The sequence below is a fragment of the Falco peregrinus genome, chromosome 1, assembly GCF_023634155.1.
Source record: "Falco peregrinus isolate bFalPer1 chromosome 1, bFalPer1.pri, whole genome shotgun sequence".
NCBI lineage: Eukaryota > Metazoa > Chordata > Aves > Falconiformes > Falconidae > Falco > Falco peregrinus.
The window spans coordinates 125,014,787-125,033,029 of NC_073721.1; the positions used below are offsets into that span (position 1 = coordinate 125,014,787).

The 18,243-nt window shown below is 38.3% G+C and overlaps 1 protein-coding gene across 3 annotated transcripts in view; it reads right to left on the minus strand.

Moving 5' to 3' along the window:
* The window catches only part of MEGF11 (multiple EGF like domains 11), a 288,733-nt gene that overhangs the window by 191,123 nt on the left and 79,367 nt on the right, over nt 1-18,243 (minus strand). The gene's annotated exons all lie outside the window — the stretch shown is intronic.

The window sequence follows — 18,243 nt, forward strand, 5'->3', positions numbered from 1 at the left end:
TGCTGTTTATTCTCTGTTTGAGTTATTGCAGACTAAACCCACTAAGCTATTCATAATATATTTAAATCCAACTCCAAATTATGAGTGAACTTTAAATAATCCTATGGGACAAATCTTCCTGTCTTCATCCATGAAATCACAAGTGACCAGTGAGTAGAATGTTGCCTTGTTATAACGACTGCAAGATTGTTCTAGATTAGTCATTTCCTTTCTAGGTTCACTGCATGTCAAAAATGTAATTTATTCTTATTTCATATCTTGTGTTTAGACAGTACTGCAGTGGGCATAAAATATTAATAGCTAATTCTCTAGTCACTAATTGTTCTAATCTTTTGTGCATTTATTTTACTTGAGATAGGGTTTCTGAAGACAGTGAGGCACCCTAGTCTACAGCTGTCAGATAAAATTCAAAACAGGATATTAGATAAACAGGATTTTTCAGTAAAGAAATACACACCTTGATGCAATCATTTAAAAATGGCTGGTTATCTAGAACAAGAAGTCCACCTACAGAACTACCACAAACTTGTAAGTTGTTATTACAACTACAGGATAGTAAAAGATATGCAATATGCTGGGATAGGGATATTTTAAAAATGGTGTCCTGTATAGCTTTATCTAAGAATACAATTCTTATTGATGTGACTCTTACATACTAGTTTTATAAGAGTTATGGAAATTGAAACTGAGATTCTTCTCTTGCCTGTATGGACATTTACAATAAAAAATCATCCTTACATGTAAATTGTGCAACTTTTTGATCCTTTTAACTAGGGCAAGTTCTCAGCTCAAGGAATAATTTGTAAGCAACAAGGTTGATGGTGGACTGTTTCTTCACTCCTCCAAATAGCAAAACTCCTGCTCATTCCTGGTCTAAATGTAGTTGATATATTGCCAGACAAACATATCACACCTTAACTATGTTAACATAAATATGAAATAATAATAACTAACTATGAAATAATAAAAAGCAGCTATGTACTCATTATTATATAGTCATTTAAAGCTCTGAAATTACACAGGACTAATCCCATATGTGGGGGTCACAGAAGTGCCCCTTTTTTAAAAGGGGAAGCTTGAGTATAAGCCATTTTATTCAAGGAGGCAAATAATCAGATTCCTGCACTGCCTGATTCGAATCAGGCCTATAAAGGTCTGTACAAGGGTCATACCAGGGTACAACCCTAAAGTTTTACCATAGCAAATAAAATTCTGAATTTCCCCTATAAAAGGGAAGTCTTGCCTTGCTCTAATCTTTAGAATTTAAATTAATTTTTCATTCTATTAACATTCAACATAATAGGACACAATGGTCCCCAAGGCATTCTTCATAATATACTTTGTACAGTGGTTTGCAAATGATCTTACTATTTAATGGAACTATAAAAATTACTTGCACATAAAGGTCAAGAAAAATAAAGATAAGTGTATACTTTCTGACACTGTCCTGTTCAACACTCAGCTAAAGGTCCCTGGAGTAAAGAAAACTTGTACTAATGCAAGGAATATAATTCCTCCTAGTATAATAGCCCAAGCAGTTCAACCTTTGGAATTCCAGACTTTTTATGTCTGCATTTTCCCTTGACCAATTCTCTTGAACAATCCAGCACCTCATTGATCACTTTATTATTAGCATTCTTGGCACGAGTTTAAGATCAGTTTGTAGTTTGATTCAGCCTGGTAATAAAATGACCTACATCAAAGCCCTGCCAAAATGCCATCTTTGTAGCAGTGTGTTTAGCATGAGTTATTTGGCCATATTCAAGGTTACACAGCGACTGCTCCTTATCATGGAATAAAGTAAACAAAAGGGTTCTGTAACAATTCATTTGATGCTTATCACTTACTTTATAATTACAAACAGTGCTTTTTTTTTAACATATAAGGTCAATCTTCAGGGAAACAGACCTAAAGATTAAACTCTTCACACCTGAAATGACTGCATAGATTTCTCTAACACTAGCACTTATTTTTTAATTGTTGTCCCAAATTTGAGTTTAGGTATGTTAAATGTGTTGTCTGTGTCTCCTACCTACAGTGTATGAAATAGCCAGGATATTGTTATTGAGGAGTACACTGCTAAGTGGAGCAGGCTCTTCTGCCTGGAGAATACTTTCACTGCAGAGCTACTTCAACTGAGTGGCACCACAGTTAGTATATCCCAGACAAAAACAGCCACAGTCCAGAGATGGAGAGCTACTGTCTTCCTTGGTGCTGCATTCCTCTGTATGGACCCAAACTATGACTTCGCAGGGTTTAACCCTGCTGTACTGCACTGTTTATACACACTGTTACCCTGCTCATCACCACATTAACAACCCATTGACTTTCTTGTACTCCATTAAGCAATGTAACTAACACCTGCCACAATTACGTTCTCAGCCTCTTTCCTAGAGATGAAAGTGCATTTAGAGAAGAGTTTCATTCTAGAGGAGTAAATATAGAGTGATTTAACTTGCGTAAGTTTTGTTAGCTTGTCCAAAAATATCACTCATGTATTTATTTCACAAAAAGCAGAGCCAAAAATCCCCAATGTCTTGTGCTTGTGATGGAATGTGGTAACATTTGCAGTCGTCCTTTGAACCTGGAACGCTTCACAGCCACTGACCCAGCAAGTTCCATCTCCCTCACACTTCAGCTGGTGGAACTTTGTTGTGCCAGACAAGCAAATACCTTCAAAACAAAGACCAGTGTAATTACAAAGTCTAAAGGAACCCAGCAAAGAACACAGAAAACAGACTTCATGAACTGCACTCATTCATAGCAGCCTGTGCTGCTGAAGAGATGTGCTCGAGTGTTCCAGCATGAGTTTCCTGCGCTCTGCAGGCTTTTTGCCCAGGGCTTGTAGTGCAGCCAGAAGGTGATAGAAAGCATAAATAAATGTAGATACATTATAATAATGGAAAACATTACTAAATGAAGATACAGATGCTACTATATGACAACACAGACACAATGAGAAACACAGGAACTCTCCTGCAACTACACAGAATGAACTGTCTATTGTGACTGCTCACGTGTCAGAAGGACACTGCCCCATGACAGCAAATTCTTCAACATACTTTTCTTCTTCCCCTCTGTCCTACCTTAGGCAGTCTCTGCCAGTTTTAATTCGCTATATGGATTTTACCCAAACTCTGACCAATTTCAGTTACTTGCTGTGAACCAAGGTAGACCTGCACTTTTTCTATTATGTTGCTGGTATTTTAACTTCAGGTCATCTAATCAGTTTGCCCCATGCTTGATAGCTGTTAGACTATACAAAGTAGAAATTTAATGGAAAAGCTTATGTTTTCCTTCACTATTTAATATGTGTCCCTGAAACAATTTGGGCCATTTTAGCACATTCTCCCAGTCCTTCATTCCAGCTTTAGGGGAAAAAATATTTTTGTCAGGTCAAACAGCAGTTATCTCATGGGCAGTGGTTTCACATAATGCAGAGAGGTCAAAGAAGATGAGAAAAGATGAAAAAGATGCTTATCCCTTATCCATTAGGAATATACATATTCACTCAGGGCTACTCTGGTGTTTCCATCTTAATGTACTGGCCTGAATCTGGTTTGTGCTGAGTCTACAATAATAGCTTCATTAGATAAGCCTGTAGTCAGCTTTTGGCTAGATTCTTAGAATGTGCTCATAAAAGGGAGGTTTGATAGCAGGAGAAAGATGACTACAGCTAATGGCATCTACGTAGGTTTTCCTCATTCTTAGATTATTGGTTATTTGTGGAACGGAAGATTCCCTCTCTAAATTACTGACTATCTGGCAGGAATCATGCTGATTAGATGGTTTCCTGGATAATTGTTTCAATGAAGTGGGATAATAGTTCTTTGCATTTCTTAATGTCTGTTTCTGTGGTCATCACTCAGGAGAGATCCATTAATTTATCACCTCGGATAGCACTTTAATGTAGGGTTTAGCAACTTCAATAGATGAAGATATGAAGAGATCTCAAAGTCCAGTCAGGCTTTGAGGAAATTATTGTTTCAATGTATGGAAACCCTTATTTTTCATCTCCCTCTTGGTAGCTGATGAAAGTACTAATCAAAAACTAGAAAACCCAAGGAGACCAATGTGAGCAAAGGAAGAATGACATTGATGCAGATCATATAAAAGCAATGGGTCGCAAGATCAACTCCTTTTCCTGTAGGTGCAATTCCATCACATTTTTTGGCAGATTTGGAATTAGAGACTACGCATCTATGCAATCAGAACAGAATCAATGGTCTGTCTTGTCGTCTGGGACATGGGGAATCTCTGACCATTGCCTTAGCAAGATATTGATCTGTTCAAAATAGCAGCTAGGTTGTGTTATCCTCAGTCTTGATACCATGCCAAAGCTTAGGGAGTAGGCTATGCCAGAGATGACTTGTGAATGTCTGAAGTAAAAGAATTGAGGAGAAACATTTTTGAGGATTTTGTCTTCTCCCAGGAGCAGAATCTGACATATGTCAGTGTCATCACTGATAAAATCTCAGTAAATCCCTATATCAGTCTGCTAGGAGGTGAAGATTTGCTAATAAGCATAAAATCTACAATAGTTTCAGCTTAGATTTCTATTACCAGATAAATGGCAATCTGGGGCTCGATGACTAATGAGAAAGTGAAAACACAAGGCCTCCCACATTCTTGTCATAGCTAAGTGTCCCAGGCAGATGACACAGGCTGGTTTACAGGTCCTAGAATAATTCCAGCCAGACTTCAGGTTTTTAGACATTCAGGTCCCTCACAGGAGAAATGTTCACAGTTTACTGATCACTGGAGGATCTGGCACTGATAAGAATCTAGTTTAGTTCACGTTGCAATCTATTGCCTGCTGTAGGCCTTTACTGTAGGCAGCAGTTAGGGAAGTAAACTGTGCCAGGGGAAGGTCAAGGTGGAGAAGATACCACCACTTTTTCTACGCACCCTGAGAAAACCAAGACTGGTAGAACACTTTTTGGAATTGCAGTCTTGTAGTTCTGAGGAACAGCTGAGCTGGAGCAGCACACCCCTGAGAGGAATGCCATCACACCAGTGACCATAGAATAGTTCCAGTGGCAATAATTGAGGGGAAGGTTAGAGCCCTGCAAAAGGAGAGGTTGATGGGAATCACACATTTAATAGTGTCATTTTGATGCCCCATTGGCTTCATCTGCCCTGGCAGAGGGAGGAAATGGGAGACAGTACTTACCATTTAATAATGTTTGAATGAGAGCTGAAAAGCAGCCTCCTTGTAGCAGCAAATGTCAGAAGAGCAGAACTGGGGTCAGTAAGCTGAAATGCTTTGTATCTTTGGCTGTGCGAATAACAGAAGAGCTCTGCAGCACTTCCGAGCACAAAAAGGGAACGGTGGAAAGGCATTGCAGGACTCATCACTGAAATGCATTTGCCCTGCAAAGTGGACAGGTTACAAGGTAGGGTAAAAGCAGCACTAATCCTTTAGTCTGTAGCTAGTCACAGCCGAGCTCTGCAAGAGGAATATGTGCAAAGGCACAAAGGAGTTAAGTTTAAAAACTAGGCAAATTCTGCAATGAAGACAAAGCATTTGTCTAATCCTTGATGTCAACAGATTCATTACTAATGTCACATACAAAGGGAAGACCTCAGACCAAGGTCAGAGATGACAATCACACAGGGATGTCTCCTGCTCACCCCCAGTGCTCCACAGAGGTCATGAGATACAAGCACCTGAGGTTGCTCTGTGGGGTGAAGAGTGAAATTCCATTGTCAGGTGAAGTCCTGACCACTCTAAGTTAAGTCCCAAATCACATACCATTTCTAAGGCTCGGTCTTTCTCACTGCCATCACAGAAAGTTAATCTGAGCCCACAGACATCTATTTGGAGATCAGCTACATATTGATAATTGTTGATCATTAAAGGTCTGCAACTGATTTTATGCATTTTTCTGCTATTGCTTCAACTAGAAATAATCATTGCATTCTACCATGTTGAGAGGAAAGACTTCTGCTGAGATCAATTCTGCTGATCGATGTTCTAATACAATATCATTCTGTGGGATAATTTCAGCATTTAACTTATTCTGGTAAACGATTTCCATTGTGGGGTTCAAAACAATCATTATCACTAGTTCAAACTGCTAATGAGGTTAAGAGAGATCCTGAATCAGCAGAGCAGAATCTATGATCCAGGAAAGCTTTTCCCCTTCTGTGCCCTCTCTCTACTCCTTCCATTTTGGCAAATTGACCAACTCTTTCCAGCAATTTGTAGAAAATACATTTTCACTAGTTAATTTTCTACTAGAATTTGATTCATCCAACCAGCAAACTTAATGATAATTTGTCTGCAAATGTGCTTTATATTGCACCTTTACAAAAAGCATTACTATCTTTTCCTAAGTAATGTAGAAATATTAACATCTACTCTTTTGCATTGTCTTTCATTCTCTCTGACATAGCAGACCTCACTCCACTAGAATTAAATGCAGTCAAACAGTATTTGCCAGCAGGATGCTCCAGGTATTTTGAGGACAGAAGAGGAAAGAAGCAATTCTCCTGTGCCAAAACCAGTGGAAGTATTTCCCAATCATACCGTTCTTAACCTTAGGGCATATTTTTTTTTGTTGCCTGGGGGAATAAAAATCTTGACACGCTGGGGAATAGAGGAGAAGCTCATACCTAACTAAGATCCCTGGTCCTTTCAGCTTTCCTGCCAACATATGGAGAATCAGCCAAACATACCAGAAGAAGAGCAAGCATAACCTGATCTACCAAAATACCTGTGACGGCAGGTAGTACCAAACTGCACTCAACAGACTGCTGAAGGAATGACTGTTCTCCACTCATAGGTATGGGTATCTTCTTCTGAGTCTGGGCCCTCCTAGGAGTTGTGTTGGAATAGAATGTGAGCTGCCAGTTGCAAAGTACAAAGTTAGAAAAATTAGCTAGAAGTGGTAACTCAAAAATAAACAAACATTTCCATCATAAAAAGACTGGAGGAATGTAAGAGTGTCCTACAGCTGAGGAAGATGATAACTAAATTACAGATGAACAGGTAAGTACTTGTATCACACATGGCAGAACTGTATGAAACTCACCAGTTATGGGATGGCATTTCTAGCTGAGTGAGCCTCACTATAGAAATTTTTCTAGCACATTACTATGCCTTGCTTCATATCACAGCTACCTCTGCTTTCCTGCTATGACTGTATCACTTAGACCAAGAATTTATGGGTTCCAATACTGGCTGAATAGCTGTTTGATTTAAGCAGTGATAGAGGAAGCATATGGGATAATGTCAAAGAAAATGAGCTATTATCAGAAAAAACATTTATAACACGGGCAAGATTCTCAGAGATGCTACAGCAGGCTGTCAGAGAGACATGAACAGGACTTTGGCCTAAACAGTCTAGTAAAATAACCAAGTCATCTTGCCTTTTTCTCTGAAAATCACCTCAAAGTTACAGCACTTGCGTATTTTGCTATTGGTTACCTACTCAGGGTATTAAGTGAATGTCTTTGTGTTCAAATTCCATCATATTACTGTTCCTGTGAAATGTTTATTTTTGGATCTGGTAGCATTGCTACATGTCTGCAATTGTCTGATTACTGACTTGCCCTGAATTGTGGGTCTTATGCCAAGAAACTTCTATTTTCTGTCAGTAAATGACACAGCTCCACTGCTGATTGATTTTCATAGGCAGAAGGTATGTGCTGTGTGTAAGACTGAGGACGGGTGCATCAAAAAGTTGTTCCTAAAAGATCAAAAGTAGATAGATGAAGACATCTGGACTGAATGATACTTCTGGCTATCTTTGCTGAGCAATGCAACAACTAATAAAACTAAATGACACCGATTCTCCTAGATAAATGTCAGTCCAGTAGCACGTTGAATAAACTATTGATTCTTCAAACAAAATCTTTCTTAATTCTTATTCCAAATTTCATCCAGACAATCCAACAAAAACCCTTATTTTGTTTCTCTACCAAAACAGGATGAATATGGACAAATTTCTAAAGGCAAACCCATCATTGAAGCCAGGCTATTAGGTAGCACAGGCCCTAGAAGGCCAACACATTTCAGATTTCATTTAAGATCAAGCCACACACTGCAAATGAAGGTCACCCTAATGGAATCAAGGATAGAAGTATAGTCTGTTTGAAGATCATGTTAATGCATAAGCCACACTAACATTACCGGGGATGGAACATTTAAATGCAGACACTTTTCTCACATTTCAAAAGGAACAGAAGCAATGTGTTTCAGAGCAACTTACTGAAAAGAGCTGCAAAAAAGACCCCAGGAAACACATTAATGTGTAATTTTGGGGGCTGATTCTCGTCTCAAGCCAGGAGTTCAATCTTTCTGTAACCAACTCTAGATTGCAGGGGGTCTGCTGATTTCGGATCAAGCCCAATTTCTCAGGAATGTCTAAGTGTCTAGAGAAACTTTCTACTAATAAGATGTGGTAAAATGTACTTTCCAACTCCTGTGACTTACACTGTTGCATGAAAACAGAAGATGGGAGCTGGAAATAAAAACTTTTACCTGCATTATCAGAATCCATTGAAGATGTCAGATGTCTACCCTTTACTATCAGGTAGATGTTACATGGCATTTGCATAAAGAAAACCATCACACAGTATTTGGTGAAGAAAAAAAAAAGATCATTTTGGCTGCTTTTAAAAGGAATTCTATTTAAACTGTAAATTTTCCTGAAACGTGACACCTGTGAATGCAGGTGTAGTGATATCAGCTCCTAAGATATGTACCAGTGACTTGCTTCAGCAGAGCTTGTATATGCACTACACTGCTGTAACTGAAAGCCTCCTTTTGTTGCTTGCTATACCGAATACCAGGTTTAATTTCTTTGTAAGTGTGCTTGTAACATTTTATACAGTTTCTTGTTTTTAATCCAAAAAGTCTCTTTATTTGACTCAATTTGTATACTTTAGTTGTAAGCTTTTTCAAGTAAGGCTATCTTAGTTGTTTCGCACATGGATTTCTGGGCATTACAGTAATAAAAGTAAACGATAGTATGCAGAAAGGAAAAGTCTTGATAAAAAGAAGGAAAGCTTTGGGATTAAATAGACTGAAAATACCTCTTGACTTACTGCATCAGAGAAAGTGAGGTTTGTGAAAATGAATACCTACTTTTATAGAAATACTGAGCTTAAGATAAATTATTAAAAAACGTTTTGTGATCAAATTGACCACGGACTGAAGTTTCATGAAAAATTTCCCTGGAGAGCCTTAAAAAACCTTTAGTAAAGTGAAAAGCATATGCACCAATACAAAAATATGAAGCGAAATACTATACTTCTGTTACAGAAAGAAAAAGAGAACGTCTGTGTGAACAGTCAAAGAATACCTGGTTCTAGAGGAAGTATCCATGGCTGGTTAGAAGAGCTCTGTCTCTGATTAGCCTTTTTGAGATCTGATTAATACTCTTACACTGTACTAGAGTATGAAGTGTTAACAGATGCTTTTCAAGCTATCAGCTGACATCATCATCTCTTTCACTGAGAACAATTAGGGAACCAAAAGTGAACACCAATTTGCCAACTGACTATTGCAAACCTATGTGCACTTTGGGCACGTTTAGTTCACTCTTACTATTGATTTTGCTCTATCACGCTCCCTTTTTTTGTCCCATGAAGAATTCTTGCAATTTTGCTTCACTATCACTCACGTCACTAAAGTCACTCATGCAAATGTCTCAGGAAGATGCTTTGCTATGTAGAGATACAGAAATTAGTACATCCATATGAAAGCACAACTCAATCTGCAGATCAGATGTTCCTTCAACAGCAACAGTTAATGTTTGTTTTTGTTGAGATGTTAATGCTGCTTTAGAAATGGTGTATATCCACAGTTCTCAGCCAAGTTGATGGAAACTGTAGCATTCAACACCTTTTAAAGCCAGGCTCCCGGTGCAAAAGTACAGTTTCAATAGGCAGAAGGTACTTATTTTCTAAAGTTCCACAGTGATCTTCTGCATAACTTGGCATCTTCGTATTTTTAAACTTTGGGCTAAATGATTTAGGCTTCAGAGTTGCAAGTACATTTTTTTTAACATACATAATTGTTTTCTACAAATTTTGAAGACATGGTCATAGCAGAGTATGATCTGTTTGCATTAAACTACAGAGTAGCTGGGCTATTTTTATAAGCTATCACATATTCATCAGATATTGTTGCAGTTGCAAAAGCAATTGGAAATTAATGGAATAACATGTCTTTAACCTACCATGAGACATGGAATACATGACACACAAGACAAAGCTAATTGGGAACAAAGGGAACTACAACCTCTTTAAATTCCTACCCTGTAAAGCCACTCCCAGGTATTACCTAGCATTTGAAAAACCAACATCAATAAATATAACTAGTTTGGCATTCTATTTCCTGTGGCAGGCTTGTGTGGTACTCCTAGTGTGAATGTCATCAGTATTTTTAAGACAGACTGCTAAAAGGACATAATAATTACAGATACAGGTTCCAAAAGTTTGCATAAAAGGAATGTATGCTATGCACAGGAAGATGCTGGAAGTGGTATATTTAAGCCTAACCTGCAGCTTTCGGGCCAAATTCCATCTGCGAAGTGATTCCAGTCAGTCTCATTCCTGTGATAAAGGAGATGGTGAATAGCTGAACGGTAAGTAAACACACCCAGGTAGCCAAATGCCTCCTCCTGCCTGCACAGGTTGGCGTATTTAGGGCATCCACAGCTGTTGCTATAAATGGCTGGGAGAGCAGAGGGTGACAGGGGCAAGGCTGACAAACCCACAGCCACCCAGAGAACTGCTGATGCCAGCTCATCCTTTCCAAGGTTCTGAAGTGAGTGAAAAGTATTTGAAAAGAATGGTTCACATCGGCTTTCAAAGTAGTCCCCTGTCACTACTGAAACGAAGAGGTGGAAAGACCAAAAAAAACCCATAAGGAAATTTAATGAGGATCTTATTGATGAGTATGTTTTATTAACTACAGTTTGACTGTATGCACTGGCTCTGGCTGGGATGGAGTTGATTTTCGTTATAGCAGCTTGGATGATGCTGAGTTTTAGATCTGTGACCAGAACAACACTGATAATGCTAACATTGTGAACAGTATTTGCACAGCATCAAGGCTTTCTCTGTTTCTCATGCTATTGACCCTTCCCAGCGAATAGATTGGCAGTGTGCAAGAAGTTGGGAGAGGACACAACCAGGCAGATGACCCAACCTAACCAAAGGGATATTCCATGCACTGTAATGTCATGCTCAGCAATAAAAAGGGAGAGGAGGGCCTTTTAGGAGACTAGCCATCTTTTGCTCAGTAACTGGCTAGTATCAGTCTACACATAGGAGGTGGCGAGTGATTGCCTTTGCATCACTTGTTTTGTTTCTTCTTCCACTTCTATTTTGCTTATTAAATTATTTTTATTTTTTTATCTCAAGCCACAAGTTTTCTTTCTTCTACTTTTCCTTTCCTCTTCCCCTATCCCACGGGGGGAAGTGAGTGAGAGTGGCTCTATGGGTCAGTGAGCGAGCAGGTACTGAGGTTAACCCACCACACTGTGCTATGCTATTATTCTATTGTTTGTACTTCAGACATTTATGGTTTCAGTCTTATAAAATGACTAGAAGTAAGGAAGAGGGGCAACTGGCGCTTACAGCTGGCATAGGTTGCAGTAGTTCTTTTTTTCATCAACAAGGCATCTGCCTTAGAATGCTCCCCCACACCTGACTGATGGCTTCCCAGACATCTAGAGTTAATGTGTGACAAAGACTCTGGAGCTGGTCAGGGGAAGGTCACAGCCAGAGGAAACTACAATAGAAAAGAAATGGAAAAAGATACTATCTCAGATTTTGTATGTACATCAGAGGCTCTTTTTAAAGGCCATCTAGATTTAGGTAACTTCTTTTCCTCTCTCTCTCCCCCCCTCCTTTTCTACCAGGCTTTAAAACTTCTTCAGAGCCAAGGGAAATAAATCTATTAAATGGGAGAAGGATGTAAAGGAGCAGTCAAGAAAACAACTTCAATTTTAAACATGTGTTTCATTTCATACATCTGTCTTCTTTCTGACCCTATTGATTTCAATAAGTTAACCCAGCTCACCACACGTCTGGACTACTAATGAACTTCAAACTCTTTTGGAGGGAAAAATCTTCTGGAGTTCTGTGCCTTCATAATTCGATAAATGGCAAGTGTGTTGTGTCTATATCTCCACTCATATATGGGGTGGATGGGATCTGGTTTTTATAAGCCTACACAAGTGAATGGATACCAGCGACATAGGAAGTTTGAGCCATAAAAGCTACTGCGGATTAGCATCGGTGCCCTCCACACCATTGTAGATCAGTGCAAACCAGCATTAACAACACTGAAGTGTATCAAAGCAGGAGAAGGAGGAAGGGGATTCCAAAAGGGACTCCAGACATTAAAGATGTGGAAGTGAGGATGAAGTAACTGAAGATACCCATTCAAACATGGTGGATTTGGGTTGATTTACAGCAGCTGCAGACCAACATGTCCTTGCTAAAAGTAAGCAAACTAATGGACTACATTTTGCATGGCTGTTTCTCTGAATTCAACAATGAACTCACACCTATGGTTCTTGTGCCTTTTTTCTGATCCTGCTGAAGCTTCCAGGCATCCAGGCCATTGGCATGAATACTATGAGTAGCTCTGGATCCAGTACCGCCTTCTGTGTCTACACCACAGTTTTCTTTTATACTGATCTGAGATTGCCTAAAGCAGCCAGAAAAGCTTTTTCGCGACTACACTAGCAATAGGCTAAATCTTCTTCTAACTATAATGCCTGCATAATTTTTCCTCTGATATTTATTAAGCCCCTTGAGACATTATATAGCTTCAGCATACTCTCGTTTCCAACTTCATGCTATTTTCATTCGTTTGTATGAACATTTTGTTTCTCTTCCCTCTACTGCATCTCTTCCAGAAGTCCTTCCCTTATTTCGTTACTGCTCTACAAGAGCATCTTTGCAAATCTATCAGCATCCAGCAGCCGACTGTAAATATAAAATGACTGATGGGAGATGAGAACTGATTTTTTCACCTTCCCATCAAAAAGGTCTCTCTGTTATCTTTAGGCTAAATAGTAACCCAGCATCTTCATCTATGCCACAAAATGAACTGGCCTACTTACAAGGCTGGTCTCCCTCTTCCTGTCCACACACATCTGCCTCCCAAGATGCTCACAATGAATAAGCAAAGGCCTCTCCTGCTTGCAGAGCTGTGGCCTGCTCCACTGTGTTCTGTAAAATGGCATATTACACATTGGTATACAGCTTCTAGGTTACACTCTGCAGTACAGTAGTAGAAGCCGAATGCAGATAACCAGATCTGTTGCATGCTCCTTCTGTTGCTTTCCTATCAGCCCACCTGCTCATTAAATAAAAAACAGGGATTCCTCCCAGTCACCACACATGGTAAGAATGTTGCTGCTACTATGGCTATGACTACTACTATTACAAGCAAAATTTCTTAATTCTTGTGGAAGTTTCCCCTCAGATGGGAACACAGGACCCAAATTATTTGCCCCTGTACTGTTCACTGGAAAAAGATGTATGAAGTCTTCTTGAATGCATATAAAAGGAGAAATTTCAAAGCGTCCCCTATTGTCATTTCAACTCTATAATTAATAACCCTATATGCAGAATGGCCTTCCACCCGTTTTCTCACACTCATACATCCCAAATCAGAAAAAGAATGTCTCCTGATAGAAAGTATCTATGTACTGCTATATCATTTCCCTTAATTTATGTTGCATTATTGATGTACAGAATGCTGTACTTGAATAATGTAACAGTAAGGCTCTTACAGAAAGCACTAGCACCAGCTTTAATGTGTGTCTATAAAGATAAGAAAAATATATTTCCTAAGTCCAGCAGTTTTCAAACAATATATTTTCAAGTTACAGGAATGCTCACCATGAGGAATTTAAAATTGAGGTGAGAAGCAGGGGGACAACATTTCTTCTAAAATGTTAATGAGCTACTGCCTTATAAAGTGAAAAGAATCAACAAATCTGACATATGAACAAACACTATGAATATTCAGGAAGTTTAAGCCGCTGATTCAACATTTTCTAAGTGTGTACAACTTTTACATTGATCACATAAGCTATTATTTTTCTTTTCATCATAAGTACACTCCACTCTGGTGTTGGTGCATTGCTGTAACATATGCATTGAATTGCAAGTATTGTAATTCATCCAGATGGCAGGAAGCTTTGGAATTGTTACTCCTATGGTACAGATGTTTAACAATCTAGCCATATGGCTCCAATACGGCAGCTTTTTCAAAGATTACAAAAGCTACACTAGACATACAGCCTTGTACATTTGAGTGCAATCCTAAGGTATATTTGAATGTTCATATTGCTACAATATAAAGGCATACGTCATGCTATGAAGTTGGCACATCTATTGGAATTACAGAATTTATGAAAGAAACATTATTTAAAATCCCGAAAAGAATCAGATCTCAAATTTGCATAATTTCATCGTCAGCTATTAAAAGAACGTTCCTAATTTGTTTTTTAAATTCATTAAAGGTGTCAGACATAGGCTACCTGTAAAGATGCATAAATAACTACATGCGAATATAATAATGTCCATAACCTCTGGCCTGAACGAACTACCACTCCAGGTAACAAATTGATATTCAACCAGTGAGACCAAGATTTTCTCTATAAAAAGATTTGTCAAAGTCACAGGGCCCTGATGATGGCTGTAGCAATTGTAGCATGGAAAGCCGAATGTTGAGAAACAATCTGAGATCAATAATATCTTGGCCAAGAAAGGAAAGAACCATGAAATGGTCAGTCTATAACTCTACTGAATTTTGGCAGGTTAGAATGACAGATAAATGGCAGCAAATAAGATTGTTAAATCACTAATCCTGTCATTATTACATCGTGTCACATTGTATAGATTTATACATTAGAAAAATAGTTTAAATTATGAGAGTGAAAGATAAAACTATTAAAAACTAAAATATCTCAATCTATGAAGAAAAGTTGAATTCTCAACTTTGTGTTTCATGGTTGGTTTTTTCTGCCAAAAAGTCAGACATAAGTAGATGTTCCTTGAAGTCCCATCTTTTCTCTCGTGCTTGGGTCTCTGACCCTTTGTTACCTAGAAGGAACGTCTCTTTTATATAAATCTGTTTTACAAGAATAAGATTAAAATGGACAGACTGAACAAAGCATTGGTGTCTCAGACAAAAATGTATCCATTTAGTACACAGGGAATCTTTCCACCTGACATATTCTTAAAGGGAAGTATTCAATTACCATCTACTCAAAGAGTAAAAATCACGAAAGAGCCATGTAATATTCCTTTTCTTTTTCTTTTCTTTGAGCTGCAAAGTATTCAGAGATGCTTTATCTACCACAGATATTAATCTACGCAATATCATTTTAAAACATCCTTATGAAAACCTTGAAGGGCAGCTGAACCCTATGGTTGTTTAAAAAAAGATTTTCTGCAGTTTATGCATTTGCACTGCCAAAAGCTTACCTTAGTAAATCATAGTTGCTCTGATTTACTACCCAGACTATGCTGTTTGTTTTCAGGGACAGCTCAGTGAAAAGCTATGTCATGTATAAGAACATTCAGAGAAGGGGAATCATTCTGCAAAACTACCAGTATGGTAGCAACCATTTCTGAGACATCAATGGCAAAAAAATGCAGATGTGCATTTCCAACATTTTCAGGTGGTATTTTTTGAATACCATTACAACCCAAAAATATTCCTAGCCCTTTATAGGCACAAAGACAGTTTCATACCCCAAAACTCTTTAGCCTAAGTACTAATGGGCTGGCCAGATGTATAACTTGCCAGTCAAGAATTTAAATTATTTGACCTTGTGCCTGAGTTCCACATTTTATGGGGAAGTAGCATACATAGATCTCAAAAAGGCAAAGAAGACACCAAAGAGTGGCAAGGTAAGAATATCTGGGTCAAACTGATTATTTAGAACTGAGGGTAGATTTTATTAGACCTAATCCATTTAGTAAGTTCCAACAGGAGGACAAAGATAACAACATGTATCTAATGTTCATTTCAGAAATAGTAAATGAGAAGGGAAAAGATCAAAACAGTAGCTGAAAGCCTTCACTCTTGCTTTAAAATCCAAGAAACCATCATTAAAAGATATTTAAACTCAGCCTTCTCTAGTCTAAACATGTCACTGTTAATTACAAAGCTATTTAACTTTTGCAAGAAATAAAGACTGCTATTAATGAAAGAAGAACCAATTAGCCTTTAATCTACAAACTGTTTTTTAATCAAACTTTCTTTTGATCATCAGATTCACTGCGGGATGTATTCTCTCCTCCCCATGTTGTAGTGGCTTCCATGATTGCTAATGGAACAGTCTTTAAAGGGCTGGCTGAGTGGGGAGGACTTTCTCTGCAGGGCTGGAGCTTCGTCCCTTCGCGTCAGTGGGGCTTAGCGGAAGCACTCTCACCTCCAGACTGTGCTGCCCTGTGACAGCACAGCCAAGTGGAATGGCTTTCCTGGTGTCTCCTGACATCTCTCTTGTCACAGCTGCCATTAAAGGAGCAGGCATTGAACATGTACGTCTAGAGGAATGTGGGACAGGAGTACTAGACTACCTTGGTACAAAATGGCAGAAAATACCACTTTAAAGAAAAGAAAGAAATGGGAAAGGGAAGGTAAGGAAAGAGGCAAAAGCAGGGAGGTGCCACCAGGAATGAAAATGGTGTTCAGTGCTGACTGCAAAGAATGAGTAATGGAAGAATTTGCTTGTTGGCACAGGAACATATTTTGGAAAAAACAATGCAAACCAGAACCAATGACACCAGGGCTTGATGTGTTAGAAACAAAAGAGATGACATGAAAAGGATCACATTAGCTAGATGTTGTCCCTTGAATGGCAGTAGGTTGCAGGGTCAGAGGGCTTCGATGAGCTTTTTTGTTTGTTTTGCTATATGGCTACTTGTGATATCAAAACAACAAGACCAAGTATGTAGAATCAATCATGATGGAGAACTTCCCCCTTTACCTTATTTCTTTCTCAGCTGCACTTGCTGCTCAGATCTCTCTGAGGAAGGATAGATAGAAAATGTCCCTGAGGCATGCACTTTGCATTTATTATCATGCAAATAATGAAATATGAGAACCTGACTCCTGTACATGTGAACAACAGAGAGAATATAACTATTATATGCACTGTGTCAAACATGAAACTCCTGGTCTAACCAGATACCTGCTGTCTGTTCTGCATTAACAGAACTTTGGTGTATGGTGTATGCTGTTCTTCTTCCACAATACAAAGACAAAATCTGCCTGGTAGCAGCAGAGCTCTTGAGCATTAATACTAAGAAAAAAGCACTTTAAAATAAATGTTGTTGCAGCCAGTATGGCAATTAACAATTAAAATTAAAAAAAATAATCAATAGATTGGAGAGAGAAAAGCGAAAATAAATATGTTCTGTGCCAGACAGGATTTTGAGTTACAAAATTCAAATTGGTAATAAAAGGATGTGGAACAACTGTTGAAATGATATTGACACTTGAGAAATTTAAAGGTAAGCACATACTTAACATAGGAAGGATTTTAGCAAATATAATAGGTTACATTAAATGTTTATCAGGACTCGCAGTACTTTGCACTTCAAAAGATCAAATTATTACTCTCTGTAAAATCAGGATAATTCTAACACCTTATCTCAAAGGGCTGGTAATTTTTCACAGTCTAAAGCCCCTTTAAAGTAACTGTTTGGCGTAAAGGTCATTTAAAATGATGTTAGGGCCCATGTTTTTGAGGTGCTCATATATTATAAGTACAATACAGGTACTTAGATAAAAACACCAACAGGACTCGACAGAAATAGCTTTAAAGCATTATATGTCAAGATATTTAAAGTTAGCTGGATAATTGTATCACTTTCATGTTTAAATTATTCTATGGCATTCTAAACCTGTCAATAAAATTCAAATTCTGATGCTGATCAAAACCTCCTTGTGTTTTTCTCATGTCATAATCCCATTCTAATAAGACGTAGACAAGACAGCCCCAGCTCCACACTCCTTTACAGCAAAGTGTAGCAAATGTGTTCTGTCTCCAAGTACTTAGAAAGTTGCAATCCTGAAAACACGTGACATTAATGTACAGGACATTTTTAATTAACAAAGCTCTTAGGCATTGCTGAAAGATCCATTCTGCTTTTTGCTCCCCTCAGACTGACCTAACACGCTCCAGAGCTTTTTATTTACTTACACAGTGTAATTAGGACAAAGTGCTTCTGACATTTGCAAAGCTTTAA